The sequence below is a fragment of the Dendrobates tinctorius genome, unplaced genomic scaffold, assembly GCF_039654945.1.
Source record: "Dendrobates tinctorius isolate UK_male_01 unplaced genomic scaffold, ASM3965494v1 ptg000181l, whole genome shotgun sequence".
NCBI lineage: Eukaryota > Metazoa > Chordata > Amphibia > Anura > Dendrobatidae > Dendrobates > Dendrobates tinctorius.
Window position 1 is genome coordinate 3,958,114 of NW_027361848.1, and position 24,623 is coordinate 3,982,736.

Consider the following 24,623-nt stretch of genomic DNA (forward strand, 5'->3'; position numbering starts at 1 on the left):
ATAAACAAAAAAGTTGCACATTGACATGCTTTAGCACGATAGAGTGCAACTTTTTTGTATATTTTACATGGAGATTGCTGCTCCTAAGTTAGTACCTATTCACACTAGCTCAAATGTGCCAACTAGTTTTTAGTTATTTCTATGTTAGCTTACTGACCGAGCACTCCGCCCTTTAACATATGGTGATTTTAATTACAGCAGGTTCCTAACTACCCATAAATGCAGGCATTGCTGAGAGGTGTCCACATTCACCCAGGAATTCAGACATCAGCCTAGGAGAGGTATTCACATTAGATAGGGCCCTATCAGTTTCAGAGATTACCTTGACATTGGTTGATGGGCAGACATAACTTGGCCAAATGGTGTGCAAAGCATCTCATTTTTTTCCAGCATTCAGAACCTGTATAGCTTTTCATATTTCATATATTTCACATTGACATGCTTTAGCACAATAGAGTGCAATTTTTTTGTATATTAGACTGTATGAAAGCATAAAAGCTGTACGAGGAATGAAGAAATCTGCTGGCGTCACTTAAGTATTTGGGTGAGAAGTGTGGTATTTCAGGTAAGTCTCTCACTGCAGAGAGTGCCATGTCGGCATAAGGAGATTCATAGGCTATGCAATGCTCCTCTGAGAATTTAAATATGCAAATAGTCTTTGCAGACAGGACGAGGATTTGAATTCTAATGTCACCAATTGGATGCTGCAACCATATCATATGCTGGGGGTACATACTCGGAGTGTATTACGTGTTGTGGTTAGATACATGGACGGTATCACGCTGTGGTTAAATACAGGGATCAGAATAGTGTATCTCATATGTTGGGATTAGATACAGGGCTCAGCAGAGTTTATCACACAGAAAGGAATTAGATACATGAGCCCCGTTCTGTCCACGTCAATGGCAGCCGTAGTGTAATGTACGACACCAATCTATTAATTTCTATGGGCGCAATCTTGTGCACCGAACCCTGTCTCTGTTATGGGAGCAGTGGTGTAATGTGTGACATCACTCAATCCACGTCTATGGCAGCAATCGTGTAATCTGTGGCACCGCCACTGTTAGGGGAGCAGTAATGTATGTAATGTGTGACCCCCGCTCTGACAATTTCTATGGCAGTAATAGTATAATGTGTGACTCGGCTTCATCCATTTCTATGGGAGCAGTAGTCTAATGTATGACACGACTTTGAACAATTCTATGATAGCAGTTATGCAATATGTGACCCCCCCCACTCCATCCACTTCTATGGAAGCAGTAGCATAACGTGTATTATATGCTAGGATTGGTCACAGAGTGTATCACGGGCTGGTACTAGACACACGCCTCTGGATTGCATCACAGATGATGGGTGTGATGACTATTTATTATTAATTATGCCAAACCTACATTTAGTAGGTCCAGGTACATGAGCTATTGCTCATTAGAGTCTGAAAGTTGACTCTTGTAGATTGAACTGATGTTTGCGAATTGCTGAATGGATGCTGTTTACCTATTAAATCAGCTCCTACAGTTTACTGTATTGCTATCCTTGGAGGACAGGGACGCAGGGAATTTGAACAATCGATGCTTGATAATATGTTGACTACCCATTGCATAAGTCCATGTAACTTGCTGAGCTGCAAACAGTGAAGGACAAACTATGCAGATTGAATAAATATTCAAACAATGAGAGATGACCTCTCATTCCCCTGACCTGTGTATGATGACCTGAAGGACAGTTGTGAACTATAAAGAGACGCTACAGAACCACAACCAGGGATCCATGGCTCCAACATACAGATTTAACACTCTACAGGATGCCAGCTTAAGAGACCACGGCAACAGCTGGAGGGATACAGATCCGCTTCATTGACAATCATTGAACCCATGGAGACATTCGTAGAAGCCAAGTTGGGACCATCCGGTCACCTTGCCCCTATGGAGAGGTTTAGAGAAGCCAGGTTGGTACAATCAGGTCACCTGGCCACATACCTCAATGGACTGTCAGCTTCCCAAGCTGGTCACTACCTGCTCTTTGTGGGTGCCCACCAAAAACGGTGTGCTGCTGGTGGGGTTAGTCAGCCCTGTAAGCCTCTAAGTTGCAGCTGTTGTAATCCCAACGAGTCAGTGGAAGGGTGAGCCTCTGGAATTTGCACTTTTTATTTGCTGGAACTGTTCCATATGTTGTTATTGTCTGTTGGTGGTTCAATAAATTACTGCCACACTGTTTCACCCTCACCTTGTGTTGTCTGAGTAGTGTTTTGCCCACGGGAAAGGGATACGAGCATTCAGCTGGATGAGCCATGGTCCATGCGGTCTTTCTAAAGACAGCTGGGCCAGCGGACGAGCGCACTCACTGACCCTTGTGTCTCGACAATGGGCATTAGATACTCTGTGTTGTATCAAAAAATGGGATTAGATACACGGCTCTGTGTTATATCACGCATGATGGACAGTATATAAACGGCTCTAGATTGTATCACAGATGAGGGGATTAAATACACGGCCCTGGGCTGTATCATGCATGATTGGGATTAGAAACATAGCTTGGGGCTGTATCAAAGATGATGGGATTAGATATGCGGCTCTGGGTGGTATCACACATGATGGGCATTAGATACCCAACTCTGGGCTGTATCACATGATGAGCATTAGATATGCAGCTCTGGGCTGTATTAAAAATAATTGGATTAAATACTGTACAAGGTTATGGGCTGTATCACATGATGGCAATTAGATGCACGGCTCTGAGTTGTATAACATGATGGGAAAAAAATACTTGTCTCTAGGCTGTATCACATGATGGCACTAGATACACAACTTTGGGTTGTATCCTACATGATGGGCATTAGATACACGTCTCTGGGTTCTATCACATGATGAGAATTAGAATCAGAAGTTTTAATAAAAAAGCTGCACAGAATGACAGTTCACACCCAAAAAGGTTATGTAGTAAAACTTACAAGTGCAGAGACGATTTTAACAACAATTTAAAAACACAGACACAATAGCAAAAAACAAGGGGTGACATAATAGTACCATAAAATGTAGATATATACCGTATTTTCCAGCGTATAAGATGACTTTTTATTTATTTTTTTTTTCACTGATATAATGTACATTTTTATTTTCCAATAATGTTTATTAGATTTTTAAAGAATTTTTATGAGGGAAGGGAAGGGATACAAAAACAAAGGGATAGGAAAGGGAAAGAAAAAAAAATTTCCCTGTGAAGACAGGGAAAATAAATCCCCAGGAGTGGGGAAGTAGACAGGCTATATACATATCACATCAGAGACCACAAACTTTTACATATTAATTTGGAATAATACAAAGAATCTTTTAAGTGATCATCAGAGTTGGGTATCAGTAGAAATAAAAATCAGTACACAGAAATATGCTGTAATGTTTGCATATCTGTTTTAGCTAAGAAAAAGCTGCAAACTCAACGTTACTATCCAGTTGCTTAATTACTCTACAATAGAGTAAAAGGCTTATCATAGTAGTTCAGAAATCTTCGTATTAATACCTAAAAAAAGCAATTATTCTTGTTTGCCTCCAATGTGTTAATTAGTAAACATATATAACGTAGAGTATAGGAGGTATAGTAGCCTGCCCCATCCGGAGTATCCAATGATGCCCCTAGGACCGATTGGGGGGAAAGTCCGGTTCAATTCCAGAATATTATAAAAGTGGAATATAATATCCATAAAGACAAGTATGAAAACCTGAAATTCGTAATAAGAGTAAAATACAGTTCTTTCAGTCAGGATGATGGTCCAAGTTCAAAGAAGAAGAGATTCCCTGGGAGATCTTGGAAATCTTAATTCCAGCACATTCTAAAAAGTCAGTCCCTTCATCTGGAGAAGTAATGGGAATTAACCTTGCTGCATATTTCACCAGGAGAGTTGAAGATTGAGTCCAAAAATATATCTCGGCAAGTAGCTGTCAGGAACACCGCACTGAACTTGCTCACTGAGCCAGTGCGCGTGTCCTGAGTAAAGCGAAACAGTGCTCAAAGATACCTGTGGAGCGGACAGCAGCCGAGTACATGCGTACTTCAGAGCCGCAGGACCTGAAGCACGTGACTGCTAGAGGCGTGGCCTAAACTCCAGAGAGCTAGGAGCTGCAAGAGAACTCTTAGCAGGGTAACTGCGGGACAAAGTTACCAAGGGGCATAGACAGGGAGAATAGTCAGGACCTAGCCAATGAGTCACACACAGATATAGCTGCAAGGTACCAAAGGGGCGAGCATAGAGTAGTCAGGTCACAGGCAATAAGTCATACACAGATAATTATAACGCAGTACAGAATCAACAGGCAAACTCACAACGGGAAACAGAACCGGGTCAGAACCATATAAACAAGCTATAGCACCAAACAGGCACATGGGGTCAGCACACTAGGCCAAAGGCAAAAGTATAACTGGCAGGGATTGAAGCTTCCCAGGGGTTTAAGAAGCTCTCCCAGAACCAGAAAGAGGCCACAATCATTAACCCCAAATGTGCAGGTCAAAACCTGCACAGAGCTCCAGACATTAACCCCTGGTGTGCAACTCAAAAACCTGCACTGGGATCATGACAGTAGCAGTTCGCGTGTAGTAGAGGAGAATGCTTTCCTTTTTTTTAAGGTGTTTCTTGATAAGTCCTTAAAGAAAGATAGATGACTGTAGGGGGAAGATTTGAATTTTGGTTCTTTAGACATTCCAAAAAGCGCACTTCTCATCCAGTTTGGATGAAACGACACAATAATATCTCTTGCTAAATCCTGCGGAAGTGTGGGTGGTCTGCGTATTCGAAAAGTTTTTTCGATCAGACAGTTCTCGCTGGTATTGGGAAACAAGTAGATGATCATTGAAGATGTATAACTCTTTAACTGGTAGGTCTGGACTGACTCAGGGATCCCTCGTATTTTAACATTGTTTTTTCTTTTAAAATCCTCATAATTGGCCAGGGTGGAGTTAAAAGAAGCAATGTCCTTTTTAATTTTATTCAATGAGTCCGAGAACATGGATAGCGCTTGAGAGCCGCTTGACTGTAATATGTCACTTTTAATTTTGATTGGATTGATTATCTTTAAATCATGAAGATAACGACCAGAGACCCCTGAAGAAGTCAAAGAAGTTGAATGGGTACCATCGACTAGTATTGTTGACATGTCTTTAAAAAGTTTTTTAATAAAAACTTCAGAAGCTTTGTGTTTATCTGTTCGATTTAAGTCAGACAGCTGGATTTTTAGGTTATTTAATAATTCCGGATCGCACTCTCCCTTAATGGCCTTTCCAGAAGATTCAACTGAATTTAAAAAAGCTATCAACATTTCCACCATGAACCCCTCTGTGGGGTAGTCATCGGATTCTGTAATCTCGTCTATCAGTAATGGGTTAGAAACAGAGGGTTTCTCATGATTTAGCTCAACCTTGTCGGCTTGAAATGGAAATCTCTCAGCAAACCCAGAGTCCTGTTGTGTATTCAAATTACTTGAAGACGAAGATGTAGAAAAAAATCACATCTGAATTATTGCTGAAAGATTCCCCCTCCCCATAGTCAGGTGATCCTACACCCTCACAAAAATTTTCTGAGTGTACACTATACAAACCCTCTGATAAATTGAGAGATCCTTCAGATTGAACTGTCAAGGCTTCATTTTCACAGCTATCCCTTATAAATTTCCCATTCAGACAATGCATAGTGGTGTACTGAGCTGAGTCTAGGTCTATGGGGTTAATACCAGAAACTTGTTGCTTTGGGTTAAAGAGGTTAGGAGGAGAATCTCCCCCATTCAGCACTCCCAAACACAATCCATGATCCCTTACAAAAGGCAAGGACTCAGACCCATTTGTGTGCATATCATTATCATCAAAGTCAGGACCCCCAGCAGACCTCTGCTGCTGTGACTTTATATTGCAAAAATTCCCCTGCATCTCCCCTATATTATTATTATTATTATTATGCATTTATATAGCGCCATTTACTCCATGGCGCTTTACATGTGAAAAGGGGAAATATAGACAAGAATAATGAACATGTGTAAGACAAGGGACACAAGTACATAAGGAGAGGGGACCCTGTCCGCGAGGGCTCACAGTCTACAGGGATGGGTGAGGATATAGTAGGAGAGGGTAGAATTCAATTTGTCTCCACACCCCCGACCACTGCGATAATTTCTCATTTGTCACCTTAGTATTAATGCGCTTCGTTGCCAAGTGGGTTATGTGAACAGGTCGTGAGGGTCCTTTCAAGTAGGGTGTTGGTAATGCAGTCCCCTGCTACTCCATAGTCGTTCCTTGTAGTACCGCTTCTTGGACCTGAAATCCAGCTCCTACCTGTGCCCTCGGCATGAACACAGGTGCATCGCATCTCAGCGTAGGTTTCCCGTGGGGATTCTGTTGTGAAGTCGTAGACTCCTCTCCACTTTGTAGTCTCCCCATGCCCGAAGCCACTGCGGTCTCCTCCTTATCCTTGACAGCCGCTTCCTTAACCGCGTTAAGAGGAGGTTTCCTGCCACCTGGTCGCTGCACAGAAATCGCTGACACATCCTTCCTCATCCTACCAGTACCCGAAGCTGTCACGGCCTCCCGACTCCTCTCCCCGCTTTTAACAGCTGTTACCTTGATTGCAGTGAGGGGAGACTTTCTACCGCCGGACTCCCGCTGCATCACCTTTCTTCCACGTCCTCCCGGTATCTGAAGAATCCGCGGTCTCGCGACACTTCTCCTCCCTCTTGACAGCCGATGCATGGGCCGCGAAGAGAGGGGATTTCCAGCTGCGAAGAAACTGCTGAATCATATCCAGCGTCCTTCAGCCGCCTCACAGTGCCCGGTGCCGCCCTGGCCTCCTGATTCTCCTCACCAGGGACAGCCGCCGCTTGGATCACCGTGAAGGGAGATCTTCTGTCAGCAGGATCTCTGGGGGTCAACGAATCCTGGCATGTTCTTGATGCTTTTGAGTCCAAAGTATCCACTATTTAGTAGGCTTTCGTTGCTTTAGTAGGGAAAGCTGCAGGAGCTCCTGTGAAGCACGTTTGCCTCCTTCCCTTGCAAACCACGCCCCCCTAAGATGACTTTTTAACCCCTGAAAATCTTCTTAAAAGTCAGGGGTAGTCTTATATGCCGGGTGTCGTTTTATGCGCCGGGTGCAGACCAATCTCTGCATATAGTGGGGGAATGGTCCCGATGATGACGGGAGGGGGCATCTCACAGGGAAGATGTAACTGGAGTTATCATCCCCCTTTTACCTCATTGGTGGCAGCGGTGCTATCTGCGGCTCTGTGCTGGGAGTCGGCAGCGGCTCCTCTTGTGTAGCATGGGGTCTTTGTGCTGGGGGTCGGCGGCTGCTCCTCTTTGTGCAGCTGGGGGACGGCGGCAGCTCTACGTCCTGCGTCGGGGCTCCGCCGGCATATGCCCAAAGCATGGAGGCCCCTGGCAACTCCATTGCTGCGATGCGGTGGCCTCCGGGAAAATGGCCGCTGGAGCCAGTGCGAGCTTAGATTCAGATCTCATCTCCCGAGAGGAGCTGCTGCAAACTCCCAGCACAGAGCCGCAGATAGCACCGCTACATACACTATATAAAAAGACAAATATGTATTTTTTTCTCAATATTTAACATGAAATCAGAATAAACATTTCTCATTTTAGGTAAAATAGGATTACCATAGTTATTAGTGATGAGTGAATAAATTCGGCACTATTTTTTACTCGCACAACTAGTACAGTAATCGAGCTATTACTAACTTGGCGAGTAATTAGGTAATCACCTCGTTAGAATTGAGTTCATCCGCCCAGCATATTTTGTTCTTTATTTGCAGCCAATGAACCTGCTTGGCTCACTTGCCAATTATAGTAATGCCGGCACCATCTTTGGTGCCGGCATTACTGTGATTGGCAGGCCTTACAGCATCATAGGGGACATTTAAAGGCTGCTGGCGCCATCTTGCGCACATTGCAGCCGGAAAGAGCATAGGTAGAGTAGATTGAGCGTAGGGAGAGTGATAGGAGCTTATAGTAAGCATTATTCATTCCGAAAAGCTCTTTTAAGAGATCAAGATTATCAAGATTAGTTGTATGTTATGTGGGGATTTAGTAGAAAGATTTAATAGGAGAGTGAAAGGCAGGCACCTAGGTGTTCTCATCATTGCAAGGACATGCTACAGATCTCTGCTATTTCCACTGTGTTGTATAGTAGATAGTATTAGGAACTGACTGTGGAATTTGGGTGAAATAGGGAGAGTTTCATCCACTACCAAAATATAAAAATCAGCTATTTGTAGAGGGAAATAATATTAGGTAGTAAAAGCATATACAAAACCATTTTTGGGAGCTACATAATATTCCTGTATAGCAGCCTATACATTTTTTTTTCCGCAAAATAATATTTCTCAGTGGCCGCATATAGCAACAGCCATTTTAAAATCTAATTGCTTAAATGCCTAATATTTGACTGGCGCAAAATCTCTTGAGCTACAGAAACGTCACTGTTTACCATAAATTTCCCAGAGTCTGCTGTTGGCGTGGCTCATAAAGGCGATGTAAAATAATCCTCAAAAATATATTTGTTTAAAAAATAACGTAGCGTTATCTAGTAGTTGTGCGACTGGCGCAATCCGGGTAGAGAGAATCTTACGTGACAGTTTAGCAGGGGCAATAATCTTCATTACTCAGCATTTGGAGTGTGTCAGCAAGGCGATCTTAAAAAAAATCATAATTTTCTATTGGTTTAATAAATAGCGTAGCTTTATCTAGCAGTTGTGCAACTGGCGCAAAGCCTGCAGCGATAAGCAAACGTGACCATTTACTTGTAATTTATGTCAGTCCTCTGATGCCGTGTATAATCAAGCTGCGATCTCCAAAAAAAAAGCCACGCATTGCTAGATACAATGAATGTGTACATAAGACCTTTGTAAGGATACTTGTGAAAAATAAAGCCAGTATTTTTTGTTTCATAAGCATAACGCATTCAAGATGAGAATGGGTGACGTTAAGGAACGTGGATGTGGTGGTGCCCACCTAGGCTGTGTGACAGATCCGAAGGTGACTATCTCATTCTGGGTTCCTGTCAAACTTTGGTCAGTGCTCTACACCACTAACGAACCCAGACAAGTGCGAGGATGTTGTGGGTTGGATGGCAGACAAAGGCTCCAGTGTGTTGACTAGCAACACCACAAAGTCTTCCATGTAGTCCAATCTCAGTAGCCAAGAGGCTGGACATCTGTATCCTCAACCTGGTCCTATTTCCTCCCACCATCAAGAGTCCCAGGAGACATATAACCCCAACACTGGCCACTCTGAGGAACTGTTTGCGTTCCCTTGTAATTTGTCAGGCCTCACATTGTGCGCCACTAAACAGGTCATGAGGAGGTGGAGTGCAGTGATGCCCAAACATTTGAGAACCCATGGCCAGGAGAAAGAAACGTTGGGAAAGGTCAATTCATGTAGAGGTGAAGAATAATCATGACGAACAGCTGCCATTAGGTCAGCCTCAAATCGCAACTCAGATGAAGGATCAGTTTGAAGAATTGGAAGATGACGTGGTCGATGATGAGGCTACTGATCCAGCCTGGTGTGGTGGCAAGCCTAGAGAGCATAGCAGTGCAGAGAAGGATGGATACATAGCAAGAAAACAGGCAAGTAGAGGTAGTGGTTTGACCAGAGGTAGAACTCGGGTGAACTGTTAATAATAATTAATAATAATCTTTATTTATATAGCGCCAACATATTACGCAGCGCTTTACAGTTTAACAGTTTCAAAACAAAAGTCTTAAATACTAACATTAACAATGCAATAATTAAAACAAAATTAGACAACCCTGCTCGTGAGAGCTTACAATCTACAGTAAGGTGGGGGAGATACAAAGTACAGGTGTGTATTTACAATGATGGTCCAGCCATCTTGAGGACGTGGGGAATAGATGTGGATAGTGAACGGCCTTCACATGCATACTTCCACATAAAATGACTTTGATTAGTTAACGTGATAGGCCGCTCTGAACAAATGTGTATAGAGGGAGCGCCTAAAACTATGCAAATTGTGGATATTCTTAATTTCTTGGGGTAAAGCATTCCAGAGGATTGGCGCAGCACAGGGGAAGTCTTTGAGTCAGGAGTGGGAGTTTCGGATTAGTGCAGAGGTTAGTCAAAAGTCGTTTGCAGAGTGCAGCGGTAGGTTAGGCCGAAAGACAGAATTGAGGGAGGAGATGTAAGGGGGTTCTGCACTGTGGAGAGCTTTGTGGGTGAGTACAAGTACTTTGAATTGGATCTTATAATGAATGGGCAGCCAATGTAACGATTGGCGAAGAGTGGACGCATCCTAGTACCGATTAGCCAGATGGATGACCCTGGCTGCGGCATTAAGTATGGACTGGAGAGGGGAAAGTCAAGTAACAGGGAGGCCAATTAATAGAGCGTTGTAGTAGTAAAGGTGGGAGTGGATCAAGGCAACAGTGAGGGTTTTTGTTGTTTCCATGGTGAGAAAAGGGTGGATTCTAGAGATGTTCTTTAGGTGTAAGTGGCAAGAGCGGGCAAGAGAATATATATGGGATGTGAAGGAGAGATTGGTGTCAAACAATACCCAGACAGTGCGCCTGCTGCCCGGGTGTTATTATGGTGCCCCCCCATGGAGAGGGAAATGTCAGATTTAGGGAGGTTAGTAGAAGGCGGGAGCAGTAGTTCAGTTTTGGAGAGATTGAGTTTCAGATAGAGGGCGGACATGATGTTGGTGACTGCGGACAGATACTCACTGACGTTCTGTAGTACAGCGGGGGTTAGGTCAGGGGATGACGTATATAGTTGTGTGTCATCAGCATAAAGATGGTACTGAAAGCCAAATCTGCTGATGGTCTGTCCAACTGGGGCCGCGTAGAGAGAGAAGAGAAGGGGGCCAAGGATTGAGCCCTGAGGTACCCCGACAGTGAGAGGAAGAGGAGATGAAGTGGAGCCAGCGAACAAAACACTGAAGGAGCAGTCAGAAAGATAGGAAGAGAACCGGGAGAGACCAGTGTCCTTAATGCCTAGTGACTGGAGCCTAGAGAGTAGGAGACAGTGGTCAACAGTGTAGGAAACTGCAAAAAGGTTGAGAAGAATGAGCAGAGAGTGGTCACCGTTACATTTTGCTGTCGGAAGGTCATTGGTAACTTTGAGTGCAATTTCAGTTGAATTTAGGGGGAGGAAGCCAGACTGTGAAGGGTCTAGGAGGGAGTGAATGGAGAGGTAACGGTTAAGGCGTTAGTAGACTAGGCGCTCCAAGAGTTTAGAGATGAAGGGGAGATAGGAGACTCTGTAGTTGTTTATGCAGGATGGATCGAAAGCGGGTTTAATTAATTAAGGAGTAACGATAGAGTGTTTGGAGGATGAGAAAATGCCCGAGGAGAGGGAGAGATTAAAGATTGTAGTTAGGTGAGTTGTGAAGACTGGAGAGAGAGACTGGAGGACATGTGAGGGAATGGGGTCGGTAGTGCATGTAGTCGGACGAGAAGAAGAGAGGAGTCTGGAGACTTCTTCTGTGATGAGATCAAATGTAGGGAGTGAGCCAGGGGAAATGCAGAGAGGGATAGGAGTCATAGCACTTAGTGGTTGGGAGCGGATTTCCTGATGGATGTTATCTATTTTCTCTATAAAGTGGGAGGCCAGGTCATCAGCACAAATGTCTGTGATAGGGGCTTGTGCTTTTGGCCTGAGGAGGGATTGAAAAGTGTCAAAAAGTTTCTTGTGGTTGTTGGATAGTGAGGAGATCAAGGTAGTGAAGTAGGTCTGTTTGGCGAGGCGAAGGACAGAGTTATTAGGTTCTTAACATAAATTTGAAGTGGATGAAGTCTTCTAGTGTGAGGGTTTTCCTCCATAAGCATTCAGCACTCCTAGAGCATCGCTGGAGAAGTCAAGTTTGCAATGTGAGCCAGGGCCGTTTTACTCTGTGTTTGGAGGTTCTGAGGGTGTGGGGCGCTACTTGGTCAAGGGTGCTTCTGAGAGTGTCATTGTAATGATGTACAGCCAGATCAGGACAGGAAAAAGAGGAGATTGGGGACAGTGATAAGTGTAGGGATTCTGAAAGTGTATGAGGGTTAATGGCTTGTAGATTTCCGAATGTGTGGTAGGTAGGAGTGTGCTGGGGTGGCGAGGATTTTTAAGTGTGAAGGAGAGATTGTTGTGGTCAGAGAGGAGAAGCGGTGAGTTATTTAGGTAGATTGAACAGAGCTGGACAAAGACCAGGTCAAGGGTGTTACCATCTTTGTGTATCTCAAAGGTTGACAGCTGTGAGAGGCTGACAGAAGTGGTTAGTAGAGATGAGCGACTTTGCCTTTTTTCGTGTCGAGTTGGGTTTCGCAAAAGTCGGGTCGAACTAAATCGGCCGACTATAGGGAAAAGTCGAGGGTCCGACTGAAACACGAAACCCAATGTAAGTCAATGGGGAAGAAAAGTCAGCAGTGAGAGGAGAGGAAACACACTTACAGTGCCCATTTGAATGCCAAAAGCATAAATTCTTATTACTGAAGCTTGTCACCCTTTATTTACTTCATAATACTAGTTACGCACTAAAAAATGGGGGTTATTTGGCTAAAGTTGTGGGGGGTAGGGCTGGCTCCAGGTTTTCATGTGCCCTGGCCGAAAGAGCGCCCCTTTAACACATACTATAACTCATGCTGCTCCAATATGGCAGAGAAATAGTGGTATACTACAAAGAAAAATGCTTCACTTTTTACATCTCATGACGAGGCCCATCTGTTTCTCCATACAGAATCATTGGTCCCATATAATGTTTGAAACAGTATATGATGAGCTCCACATAATGCTACAGTATATGTTGGTCCCCATGGATGAAGCTCCACTGTCTTATAGGCCCAAATAATGCTCCATACATAATGGACCCATTTCTAATGCGCTAGTGTATAATGGGCCCTGTAAATGCTGCTCCAGTGTCTGATGTCCACCTTTGGAATGTTCCAGTGTATGGTGTGCCCCATCTATCATTCTCCAGAGTATAGTGCTCCCCAAAAATTGCTGTCCCAACATTGAAAACAATTAAATAAGTCTCCTCGCTAGGGAATCCCTGTACTAGTCTGGACTACTCGTCGTCCCCATCTTCCATCTCACTGCACAGTATTTCAACCTTGCAAGTGCTGTGATCCTGAGCAAGCAGGGGGGTCCACTCGTTGGCGATGGCACTGGCACAGGGCCCCTGATAGTACGGTGGTGTGTCTGACGGCGGGTGGGCCGAACCTGCACTTTCATCTGCAGCTTCCTCTTTGTCACCGTGTCAGATGGAACAGTATATGGGAAGGGTAACCTGAGTTTCATCAGGGTCAGATTCAGGCCGTGTAGAGTGCGAGGGGAATGTAGTGGTCTGGGTCAATGTATCAGCAGATTCATCGAGCAGTGGCTGGGCATCAGCGCACTTGTGTCGCCCCCAGGAGTACGGTCGCCACAGTGGCATTACCTTCCTCCTAGGGAGTGTGATGTCATGCTTGGGAGCAACGAAGGATCTCTCTAGCAGGTTAACTGATTGGGCGGCGTTATTCCCACGAGTCACGACCCTCCAAACAGCATTCATGAAGGCAAAATGTTTGTTTTACGTGGGCAGTATGGTTGCAAAGCTGAACCTTAAAGGAATGTCCAGAAGGGCACCACCAGGAGTGGAGCCTGCAGCGTAATTTGACTCAACACGGGCAACCTCAACCATCCAGCAACAAAAAAGATGCACACATTGCAAGCTTAATTCCGTTAACGAACTAGACTCCGTCATGCCCCGCGGTCCGAGTCCGGCTTACTAGAGGGACACGCGAGGCTCTGGCACGTGAGATTGGCCAATAACTTGTGTGTCATGCCCTTACATGTCCGTGGCTGCATGTGCGCTACACTGAAAGGGCCAGCGTGTGTCGCTTACAGGTGCAGATAACCCGCTGAACACAGTTAGTGATGGGGATCTGGGATTACAATTATTACCCGCGAACGATGATTTCCCATGTAAGTGCAGGTCAACCGCAGTTCCGAAATTAGGCCTAACCGTCATTCCTGAAAAAATGAAAAACTTACGTGTGCAAACCACAGGGGCTGTAGCTTGCTTAACAGCTCGCCAGCCGTTCTCAGGCCCAGTATGGATTACATGTGATTGCACAAAGGTGAGAAAGGGTACAGTATCACCGGATAACATGTATGGATAGCATAGTGTACACATTCAAAATATATGTCTATAGATCAGGAGGCAGGCTCAGACGGTGTCAGGCCCAGTATGGATTACACGTGATTGCACAAAGGTGAGAAAGGGTACCGTATCACCGGATAACATGTATGGATAGCATAGTGTACACATTCAAAATATATGTCTATAGATCAGGAGGCAGGCTCAGACGGTGTCAGGCCCAGTATAGATTATACGTGATTGCACAAAGGTGAGAAAGGGTACCGTATCACCGGATAACATGTATGGATAGCATAGTGTACACATTCAAAATATATGTCTATAGATCAGGAGGCAGGCTCAGACGGTGTCAGGCCCAGTATGGATTACACGTGATTGCACAAAGGTGAGAAAGGGTACCGTATCACCGGATAACATGTATGGATAGCATAGTGTACACATTCAAAATATATGTCTATAGATCAGGAGGCAGGCTCAGACGGTGTTCAGTATGGATTTGACGGCCCAGACTACACAGCGGAGGAGCAGGGAGAGGTAAAGATTGCAAATGCTGGGGCCCTGCCCAAGCAAGGGGGGCCCACTCGTGGGCGTCGGTACTGGCACTGGGCCCCTCATAGTACGGCGGTGTGTCTGACGGGTGTGCACCACCACCGTCAGAGACACTTGATTGCACTATGAGGGACCCTGTGCCAGTGCCCGCACCCAAGAGTCGGCCTACCCACCTGTCCAGGGCAACGGCACTCACACGGTTTCATGCGCTAGGTGGTGACCCCGGCCATGGGGGGGGGAGGCAGCACAGTTAGGGAGTTTTAGAAAGTGGCATATGTTGATGCTGGACATTCAGCTGATGCAAAAGGCGAAATTGTTCAAGTCCCAGGAAGAGGAGGACCAAAGCAAGCCATTTTTCTGTCAACCTATGTGTCATCAGGGGAAGGTGGGACAAAATCCTTGGAAACCCATGCATGGTTCATTTTAATGAAGGTTAGATCATCCACATTTTGGGTCGACAGACGGGTCCTTTTTTCTGTCAGGATTGATCCAACAGCACTGAAGACTCTTTCCGATAGCACACTTGCAGCTGGGCAAGCGAGCTCCTGTAGCGCATATTGTGCCAATTCAGGCCAGGTGTCCAGTTTAGCGGCCCAATAGTCAAAGGGGAATGACCTGTGCGGGAGAACATCGATATGGGAGGAAAAGTAGTTTGTAACCATAGTTGACAAGTGCTGTCTCGTGTCACTTTCCATCGATGCAGTATTACCAGTCGTGTGAGCGGGACTTGAAAAATCAGTCCACAACATGGTCATGAAACCCCTGTCTCCAACGCCACTTCTGATGTGTGCACCACGAACACCTCTTCCAAGCTGCCCCTGGCCCCTACGGCTCGTGTGAGAACCATCACCGCTGCTGTGTGCTGGGAATGCCTCAACCAACCCATTTACCAGAGTAGCTTGTTTGTTAGCCAATATTAGGTCAAGGTTCTCCTGAGGCATGATGTTTTGGAATTTGCCTTTATAGCGTGGATCCAGGATGCTGGCCAACCAGTAGTCATCATCGTTCATCATTTTGGCAATGCTGGGGGCCCTTTTTAGAATCTGCAAGCCATAATCTGACATGTGGGCCAATGTTCCCGGTGTCAATGATGCAGTGCGACTGCTTGGTGGAGGAGCACTTTCTGGCAAATCCACATCCCTCCAGTCACGCACAAACCCTGTACCAGACCTTGCCACGCCAACATTTTCTCTGGACACACGAGAAGCATCCTCCTCCCCTAAATAATCATCCCCATCATCACCCTCCTCTTCCTCTTCTTCCTCCACCTCGTCCAGGAGAGGTCCCGGAGCAGACAATGGCTGACTGTCATCAAGGATTTCCTCCTCCTCTTCCTCTTCATCAACTTCGGCTGCAGACGCCTGCTCCTTAATGTGCGTCAAAGTTTGCATGAGCAGACACATAAGTGGGATGCTCATGCTTATGATGGCGTCGTCTGCGCTTACCAGCCGTGTGCATTCCTCAAAACACTGAAGGACTTTACAGAGGTCTTTCAGCTTTGACCACTGCACACCTGTCAACTCCATGTCTGCCCTCAAAGTGCCTGTCCGGGTATCCTCCCACAAATGCATTACGCCCTGCCTCTGTTCGCACAGCCGCTCAACCATGTGCAGGGTGGAGTTCCACCTTGTTGAAAACGTCGATAATTAGCCGGTGCTTGGAAAGTGTAGCAATCGCTGCAGCTTCTGCATACGACTGGAGTGTACGGGCGACCGGCGGATGTGCGAGCACAGTTTTCGAACCTTCTGGAGCAGGCCTGTTAACTCTGGATAATTATTGAGGAAGCACTGAACCAACAGGTTCAAGGTGTGAGCCAAGCAAGGTATGTGGCTGAGTTTTGAAAGGGCTATGGCAGCCACAAAATTACGGCCGTTATCGCTAACTACCTTGCCTGCCTCAAGATGTAGACTGCCCAGCCATGACTCAGTTTGTTGCTGAAAGTAGTCAGTCAGTACCTCCGCGGTGTGTCTGTCGCTCAAACACATCATCTTCAACACAGCCTGCTGACGCTTTCCACTAGCTGATCGATGGGGGGACATCTCGTGTGCAACACTGGCAGCTGCGGATGGAGTGATGCTGCGACTGCGCTCTGACGACGAGCTTTCGCTTCTAGAGGAGGAGGAGGAGGGTCGAATGCCTACAGCCAACTGTTTCCTATACCGTGGGCTAGGCAGCACAGTCCCACCACCGCTGTCCCCTGTGGACCCTGCATCCACATTAACCCAGTGCGCAGTGATGGACACGTAACGGCCCTGGCCATGCCTACTGGACCATGCATCAGTTGTGAGGTGCACCTTTCCACTCACTGATTGCTTGAGTGCATGGACAATGCGTTCCTTCACATGAAGGTGGAGGGCTGGGATGGCTTTGCGAGAAAAGAAGTGGCGACTGGGTAGTTCATAGCGTGGTACTGCGTAGGCCATGAGTTCGAGGAAAGCTGCGCTTTCCACCAACCGATGGGGCATCATCTCTAACAAGATTAGTTTGGCAATGTGGGCATTCAAACCCAGTGTACGCGGATGAGAGACTGAGTACTTTCTTGTCCTACTCATAGTCTCTGGCAGGGTGAGCTGGACTTGATAGATGCCTATGATGGAACTAGCGGTGGACAGGGCGGACTGAGAGAGGGTTGATGATGGTGATGGGGTTGGTGTTCTTTCTGATGGCCTAGATTCAGTCTTTCGTTGATATAACTTTGTGATTCCCTGACAGCTTTGGCCTTGCAACGACACCTCAACATTTGCTGCTGTGCTAACCGGTGGGCTTACAGTGGGGGAAACAATGTAGCGTTGCTGACTACCTTCTTTGGGAGCATTTGCACATGTGGTACTTGAGGTTTGGTGTTCCGTCCACGCTTGCAAGTGCATGGTGGTTAAATGTCTAAGCATGCAACTGGTATTCAACTTTTTCAGATTTTTCCCTCGGCTAAAGGTCTTTGCGCACTTCTTACAGATAACCTTGGCCTGATCATTAGGATTTTGTTCAAAAAAGTGTCACACTGCACTCTTCCTACTATGGAAGACATTTTGCGTCCTTGCACGCTGTGCTATTTTGACTGTCTGGCCAAGCAGTCCAGCAACTTTTTGGCTTTTTGTAACCCGTTTTTGGACTGCTCCGTGCCTGCCAGATAACAGCTGTTGCGATGTCGATGCCTGCTGCGGATGCTCCTCCTCCTCTTCGGAGCTATTGGCAGCGGCACCCTCTTCCCCCAATGGATGCCAATCTGGGTCAACAACTGGGTCATCCATCACCTCCTCTTCAATGTCATGTGCACCTTCCTCTGTCACCGTGTATGGTGGTATAGTATGCGGGAAGGGGCACCTGAGTTTCATCAGGGTCAGAATCTGGCTCAGTACACTGCGAGGACAATGTCGTGCTCTGAGTGAATGTACCAGCAGAATCATCTATCAGTGGCTGTGCATCAGTGCACTTCATGTCAGATTCATCTTGGCCTGGGTAATTCACCATTTCACTTGATAACCCAGGCATGATATGTGAAAACAGCTCCATGGAGTAATCTGTTGTGTGGCCTGCCGCATCCTTCACTTTTGGTTGGGGTGAAGGACACAAAGAAAGGTGTGGTTCATGACCATGAGCCTCCAAAGACGACTCAGTGCTTTTATTTTTTACAAGTTCAGAAGAGGAGGCGATAGAGCTGGAGTCCGAGTCAGCAATGTAGGCCAAAACTTGTTCCTGAAGCTCCGGCTTTAAAAGCGGTTTACCTACTCCCAGAAAAGGGAGCCTTCGAGGCCTTGTGGAGCCAGACGATGATGCAGGCTTAACACCTCCTGCATTAGGTGTTATTTTGCTTTTGCCACTACCAGCAGATCCAACACCATCATTAACAGCTGGCAACCCCCGCCCACTAACACGGCCTCTTACACCACACTTCCCCATTTTTTTGAAAAATGTACCCACAATACCACCAACGATATGGAACTGTAAAACAAGGTACAAGGTGTATATAGGACAGGGGAGAATTTAATTCTCCTACCACTTATGGACACTGATGTATTGTGTCAGGCCAGTGTATATCACACCGCTGTATGACAGGCTGAATTTGGCTGGTGTGTAAAATGTGATATATGATGGCAGAAATGGAATGTCTTTACACACTTCTGGACACTGATGTATTGTGTGAGGCCCAATGTATATCACACCGCTGTATGACAGACTGAATTAGGCTGGTGTGAAAAATGTGACATAGGACGGCAGAAATGGATTATCCTTACACACTTCTGGACACTGATGTATTGTGTGAGGCCCAATGTATATCACACCGCTGTATGACAGGATGAATTTGGCAGGTGTGAAAAATGTTATATAGGACGGGAGAAATGGAATGTCCTTACACACTTCTGGACACTGATGTATTGTGTCAGGCCCAGTGTATATCACACCGCTGTATGACAGGATGAATTTGGCAGGTGTGAAAAATGTTATATAGGACGGGAGAAATGGAATGTCCTTACACACTTCTGGACACTGATGTATTGTGTCAGGCCCAGTGTATATCACACCGCTGTATGACAGGATGAGACTAGACTGTTTGAAAAACAGACAAAACTATAAGGTGGAGGTCTGTAAGAACGGAACAACTCCTCGACTTATCCTTACAGAGTCACACCCTTAGCTTCACTGTGGCCATGATAACAGCCGTTACACGGTACTGAGAGAGCAGCGTGCACGTACACCGCTGCCCGGTGTATGTTAAATTGTCAAGCTCCGTGTTTTTTTAGTATACGGACTGACACACGCTGTCTCTCTATAGTTTTGAATGTAATCAAACAGCAAATAGACTAGACTGTTTGAAAAACAGACAAAACTATAAGGTGGAGGTCTGTAAGAACGGAACAAATCCTCGACTTATCCTTACAGAGTCACACCCTTAGCTTCACTGTGGCCGTGATAACAGCCGTTACACGGTACTGAGAGAGCAGCGTACACCGCTGTACGGTGTGAAAAAATGCACGCTCAGTATCTCACCAGGACAAAAAAAAAAGGATTGCTTTTAAAAAAGCAGTGTGAAACCAGCAATGCAGCTATCAGGTAGCCTTATAAGGCAGCCTAACAACCAACAGAGCTGATCCACCAAAATATAGCCTCCCCTTGCACTGCACAGTGACTGGTGTGTTGTACAGGCAAAATCGCTAGCAGCAGCAGCTGATTTTTTTTCTTCTTCCCTGCCTAACGCTCTCCCTACAGAATCTGCAGCAGCAGCATCTCTCCCTATACTGAGATCAGCAGAAGTAAGATGGAGGTCGGCATGCACGCCCTTTAATACCCCCTGTGACGCCCCCCAAAGCAAGCCAATCACTTGCATGCCCTTCTCAAAGATGGTGGGGACCGATGACTATGTCATCACGTTGCCCACAGTGTCTGTTCTTCCTCATTGGCTGAAAAAGGGTGCTGAAGCATGTTTTGAAACGCGACTTTGGCGCTAAAGTCGCCGACCTCGTGGCCGGCCTCACACTGAGGTCGGGTTTCGTTTCATGAAACCCGACTTTGCCGAAAGTCGACGACTTTTGAATTTTTTTGACCCGTTTCGCTCAACTCTACTGGTTAGTGATAGAAGCTGGGTTGCAGATGTGGAAGTGGGGCTGTTAATGGGGATGTTGAAGTCTCCCAGGATAAGGTGTTGTGAGTTCATTCTCTGGTTCACCAGTTGTGAGTTCCCCTTCCAGACTCCCTCTGGTGGTAACAGGAGGTAGTGACGCTGATTTGATTTGTGGAAATCTGCCACCTGAGAATGAGGATGACGATTGGACCTCAGGATTCTCAGATTGGATTTAAGACAGATGACGCCCTATTCAGTTGCTGGTGATTCCTTCTGGCTTGTCAGCTCTTGGTTTTCAGCTCTGTTCCAGTCATCTAAAGCTAAGTTTTTCTTCTAATGTTCTCACTTGATTTTGTTGGTCTATTCAGTTTTTTGTGTGGTCAGCCGGCACCGGCTGGGGGCTGTGCTGAGTTTCCACTCTTGTTTATCAGTATTTTGCCAATTGGCTTTTTGTCCCTTACTAGTTCAGTCTCTTTTTGCTCTGTCTCTGAATATTTCAGAGTGCTGATATAGTGGGAGAAGTCTAGTGACTTCAGGGTTAATTTTGCTATCAGAAGTGTTGCACATGATTTTTGTAGGGTTTTTTGCAGGTTGCAGACAGTGTCTTTCCTTTCCTTTTCTGTCTAGTTAGTTTGGGCCCCATCATTTGCTCAGTCTATTTTCCTGCCTGTGTTTGTGCCTTCATCTTGTTTCACCATCAATACATGTGTGGGGGCTATCTATTCCTTTGGGGTCTGCTCTGGGGCAGTTAGTTTTCCCTTTTCTTGCTTTAGGCTTATTTAGTCCTCCAGCCGTGATGAGGCATCTAGGAACATCGTAGGCACGCTCCACGGCTACTGCTAGTTGTGAGGTAAGATCAGGGATCTGCAATCTGCATAGTTACCAACCTCTCTGGTTTTCTGTGACTTAGCTTGTTTTGCTTTTTTCTCCTCGGTGACCCATTCATAACAATAAGGGTTGGAAGTTCTGATGACATGAAGTGCGGCAGCCAGGTTGAGAAGTGATCAAGGAAGCGGGTGGATGAGCCTGGGGGCCAATATATGACCACTACTCTGAGGGAGAGGGGACGGAAGGGCCTAATGGTGTGGACCTCAAAAGAAGGGAAGGAGAGTGATGGAACTGGGGTATGACCTGGAAGCATTGTGGGGAGAGGAGTATGCCGACTCGACCACCAAGTCTGTTTGTGGGTCTCAGGGAATGGGAGAATTGTAAACCACCATGGGAAATGGCATCAGGGGTGACCGTGTCAGAATCGTGAATCCAGGTTTTAGTGAGGGCTGATTCAGAGAGTTGTTCAGAAAGTAATTGTGCAGGAAAGGAAGCTTGTTTAATACAGACCGTGGATTCCAGAGGGCACAATTGAAAGAGGAAGATGACGGACTGCAAGTTATATTAATAATATTTGTATGGTTTTGATATGATGTAGGATAGGGATTGGGGGATGGTGGACCAGGGTTGGGTGAGATGTCCCCCAAAATCAGTAGGAGTAGGAAGATAAAGAGCAAGTAGTTATTGGAATTTTAAGAAGTTTTTATGAGATGTGTATGGGCAAGATGGATTGAGGTTTTTCAGGAAGGTGAGAAGTGCATGGGAGCTGTACATGGGAGAGGAAAGTATAGAGGGGTTGATGTTTATGAGTCATGGTGGAAGGGGGATGGGGCGGTGAATGTGGATGGCAAGGGAGCACAGGAGGAAAGAAATAAAGCACATGACTAAAAGGGAGTACCAAGTGTGATTTACCTGACTCCTGCCCTGACTAACTGCCATGGAATAACTGCTTATGCTTGATGCTTAGCTAATGCGATGCTTTGCTGAATGCGTGCAAGCACCCCACACATACGTGCACCCCTTAGGATGATTTTAAATTTATAGGCCCCAATACAGAGACAAGAGAGAGGGATTGTGGGAGCTGTTTGTTATAAATTAACAACAGCTGCTCAAACACATCCTGGTGTGGAAAAGATGATCAAAGATGCTAGTCCTGATTCCATCTCAATGCTATGGCACCTCTCCAATGATAACATCTTCAGTGATCCCCCCCATGGATATACAACAGTAAATACTGTAACAGATGAATTATAGCAAAGGAGTTGAATGAAATGATTACCAGTACAAAATGCTTGCTGACATTGAATAAAGTGAACACATGCAAAATGGATCGTCAGTGCAGGAGTTGAATGAAATTATTAACTGTTCCACAGAGCTCCCCCCACTCGGCTAAAAAACAGGCCAAGGGTGTGTTGTTCCCCCGTATGGCAGTTTTTTCTGAAATTCCGTAAGACAAAACAACTAATTTGCAGCATCTGCCAAACCAAGCTAAGAAGAGACAAGAACACTGCCAACCTGAGCATCTCCAGCATGCCAAAGCACATGGCAGCCAAGCACCCAAGTAGGTGGGCGGAATGCCTGGGTACAAAATCTTTGTCTGAGGATGAAACCACTGCCCCTTCCCCAGTGTTATATGGCTTTCCCAATCTGCTGACCATGAAGCAGGCGCTGATGCCTCCTGCCCACAACATTCAGCAACCACGTAAATTTCGTTGTCTTAGTGCAGCTTTCAGTTGTCCCTGCCCCAGATGTTTAACAGAAAGCAGAAATATCCAGCCACCCACAGGCCCAAATGCAAAGCACTCACATTGCCAGATTGCTAGCCCTGGAAATGTTGTAGGAACTGAGTCTTTTCACAACCTCTTGGCGGTGGCAGCCCCATGGTGCTCGAATCCCAGAAGCCACTATTTTTCCAGGTGCGCCGTCCCCGTGTTACATAAGCACGTGTTATACAAGATCAGCCGTGCTTTGGACAACGCAGTCACAGGGAAGATCCACCTAACCACAGACACATGGGCAAGTACTTGTGGACAGGGACGATACATTTCCCTGATGGCACACTGGGTTAACCTGGTGGAGTCTGGGACAGAGTCAGAGGCTGGGACATCACACATCTTACCTACACCAAGACTAGAGGGCCCAACTTCCATCAGGTTTTCAGTGTCGTCGTATTCCACTTCCTGTTTCTCATCCTCCTCAACCTCAGCGGAACTAGCCTCCCCATCACTCCCTAGTTGGGAACTCTGCAATACTGTCCAGGTGAAGCAGCAGCATGCTCTGCTGAAGCTCATATGTTTAGGTTATAAAGCCAACAACAGCCGAGCTGTTGAAAGGGATAAAAGAACAGACCGATCAGTGGCTCTCCCCGCTGAACCTCCAACCAGGTGCGATAATGGGCGTAACTTGGTGGCGACTTCAAAGCTTGAAGAGCTGGTACACGTTCCATGCATGGCCCACAAGCTGAACTTGGTTGTACAGCGGTTTTTAAAAACATACCCTGACTTGTCAGACCTAATTGCCAAGTTATGCTGCCTCAGCACACATTTTCCAACATCATCTCAGGCTTTCACCAGTCTAGTTTAGCTGAAGCAGCACTTTAATTTACTTTGTCACCGACTGATTTGTGACCTGCCCACATGCTAGAGTTCAACCTTCCATATGTTGGCAAGGCTTAGTGAGCAGCAGAGGGCAGCCTCTGAATCCCAGCTTCTCAATGCTTGTCAGCGTAAAGGGCCCGTTACACATTGCGATATCACTAGCAATATCGCTGTAACGTCACCGATTTTGTGACGTAGCAGCGATATTGCTAGCGATATCGCTACATGTGATACTTACCTCCGACCGGCTCCCCCGCTGCTCATTGCTGGTCGCGCGAGAACATCCTGGACCATTTCTCGTCGGGCGCTTCCTGCTGGGCTTCCTGTGGTGACGCGTGGACGCAGGCGGGAGGACGTCAGGATTGCCGCGTCTGACAGGTAAGTAGCGACCCCAGACCCCTGCGATGTCGCTGGTGAGATCTGCCTGTGTGGAAGCTCACTAGCGACCACTTAGCGATGCACCAGCGATCCATATCGTTGTCGGGATCGCTGGTGTATCGCTAAGTGTAACGGTACCCTAACCACTGAGCCCCCACACATAATTGTCGAGTGGGTGTGGATCACTGACCTGTTATTCAAAATTTTGAGTACTGCTCCAAATGGTGAGCCCTGATGACACTATTATGAGTGTAACCATCTCGCTGCTTTGTCTATTAAAATGTTTGCTGCAGAATCTGAAAGAGGGAGCTTTGAATGCCGAACATGTGGCTATGGAGCAAGATTTCACAGTGGCTGATGCCACGAAGCCCAGCCTCACACAGTATTCTCAGGCCACATTGGGTGATGATGAGGAACAGGAGGAGGAGGAGGAACAGGAGTTTCTGCTCTGCGCTACAGAGGGAACTCCCAATCTCAGCTTCTTGTCTGTCCAGCATGGAGGCCTGAAGAGGAGAAGGAGGCTATGTGTCATGAGGAGGAGAGGATGGTTAGTGCTTTCCCTAGTGAGGACACTGAACGTTTAACTCTTTGTTGTCTGCCACAC

At 46.2% G+C, this 24,623-nt stretch overlaps 1 protein-coding gene across 2 annotated transcripts in view; it reads right to left on the bottom strand.

The window, feature by feature from the left end:
* The window catches only part of PGBD5 (piggyBac transposable element derived 5), a 669,748-nt gene that overhangs the window by 520,455 nt on the left and 124,670 nt on the right, over window positions 1–24,623 (bottom strand). The window lies entirely within an intron of this gene.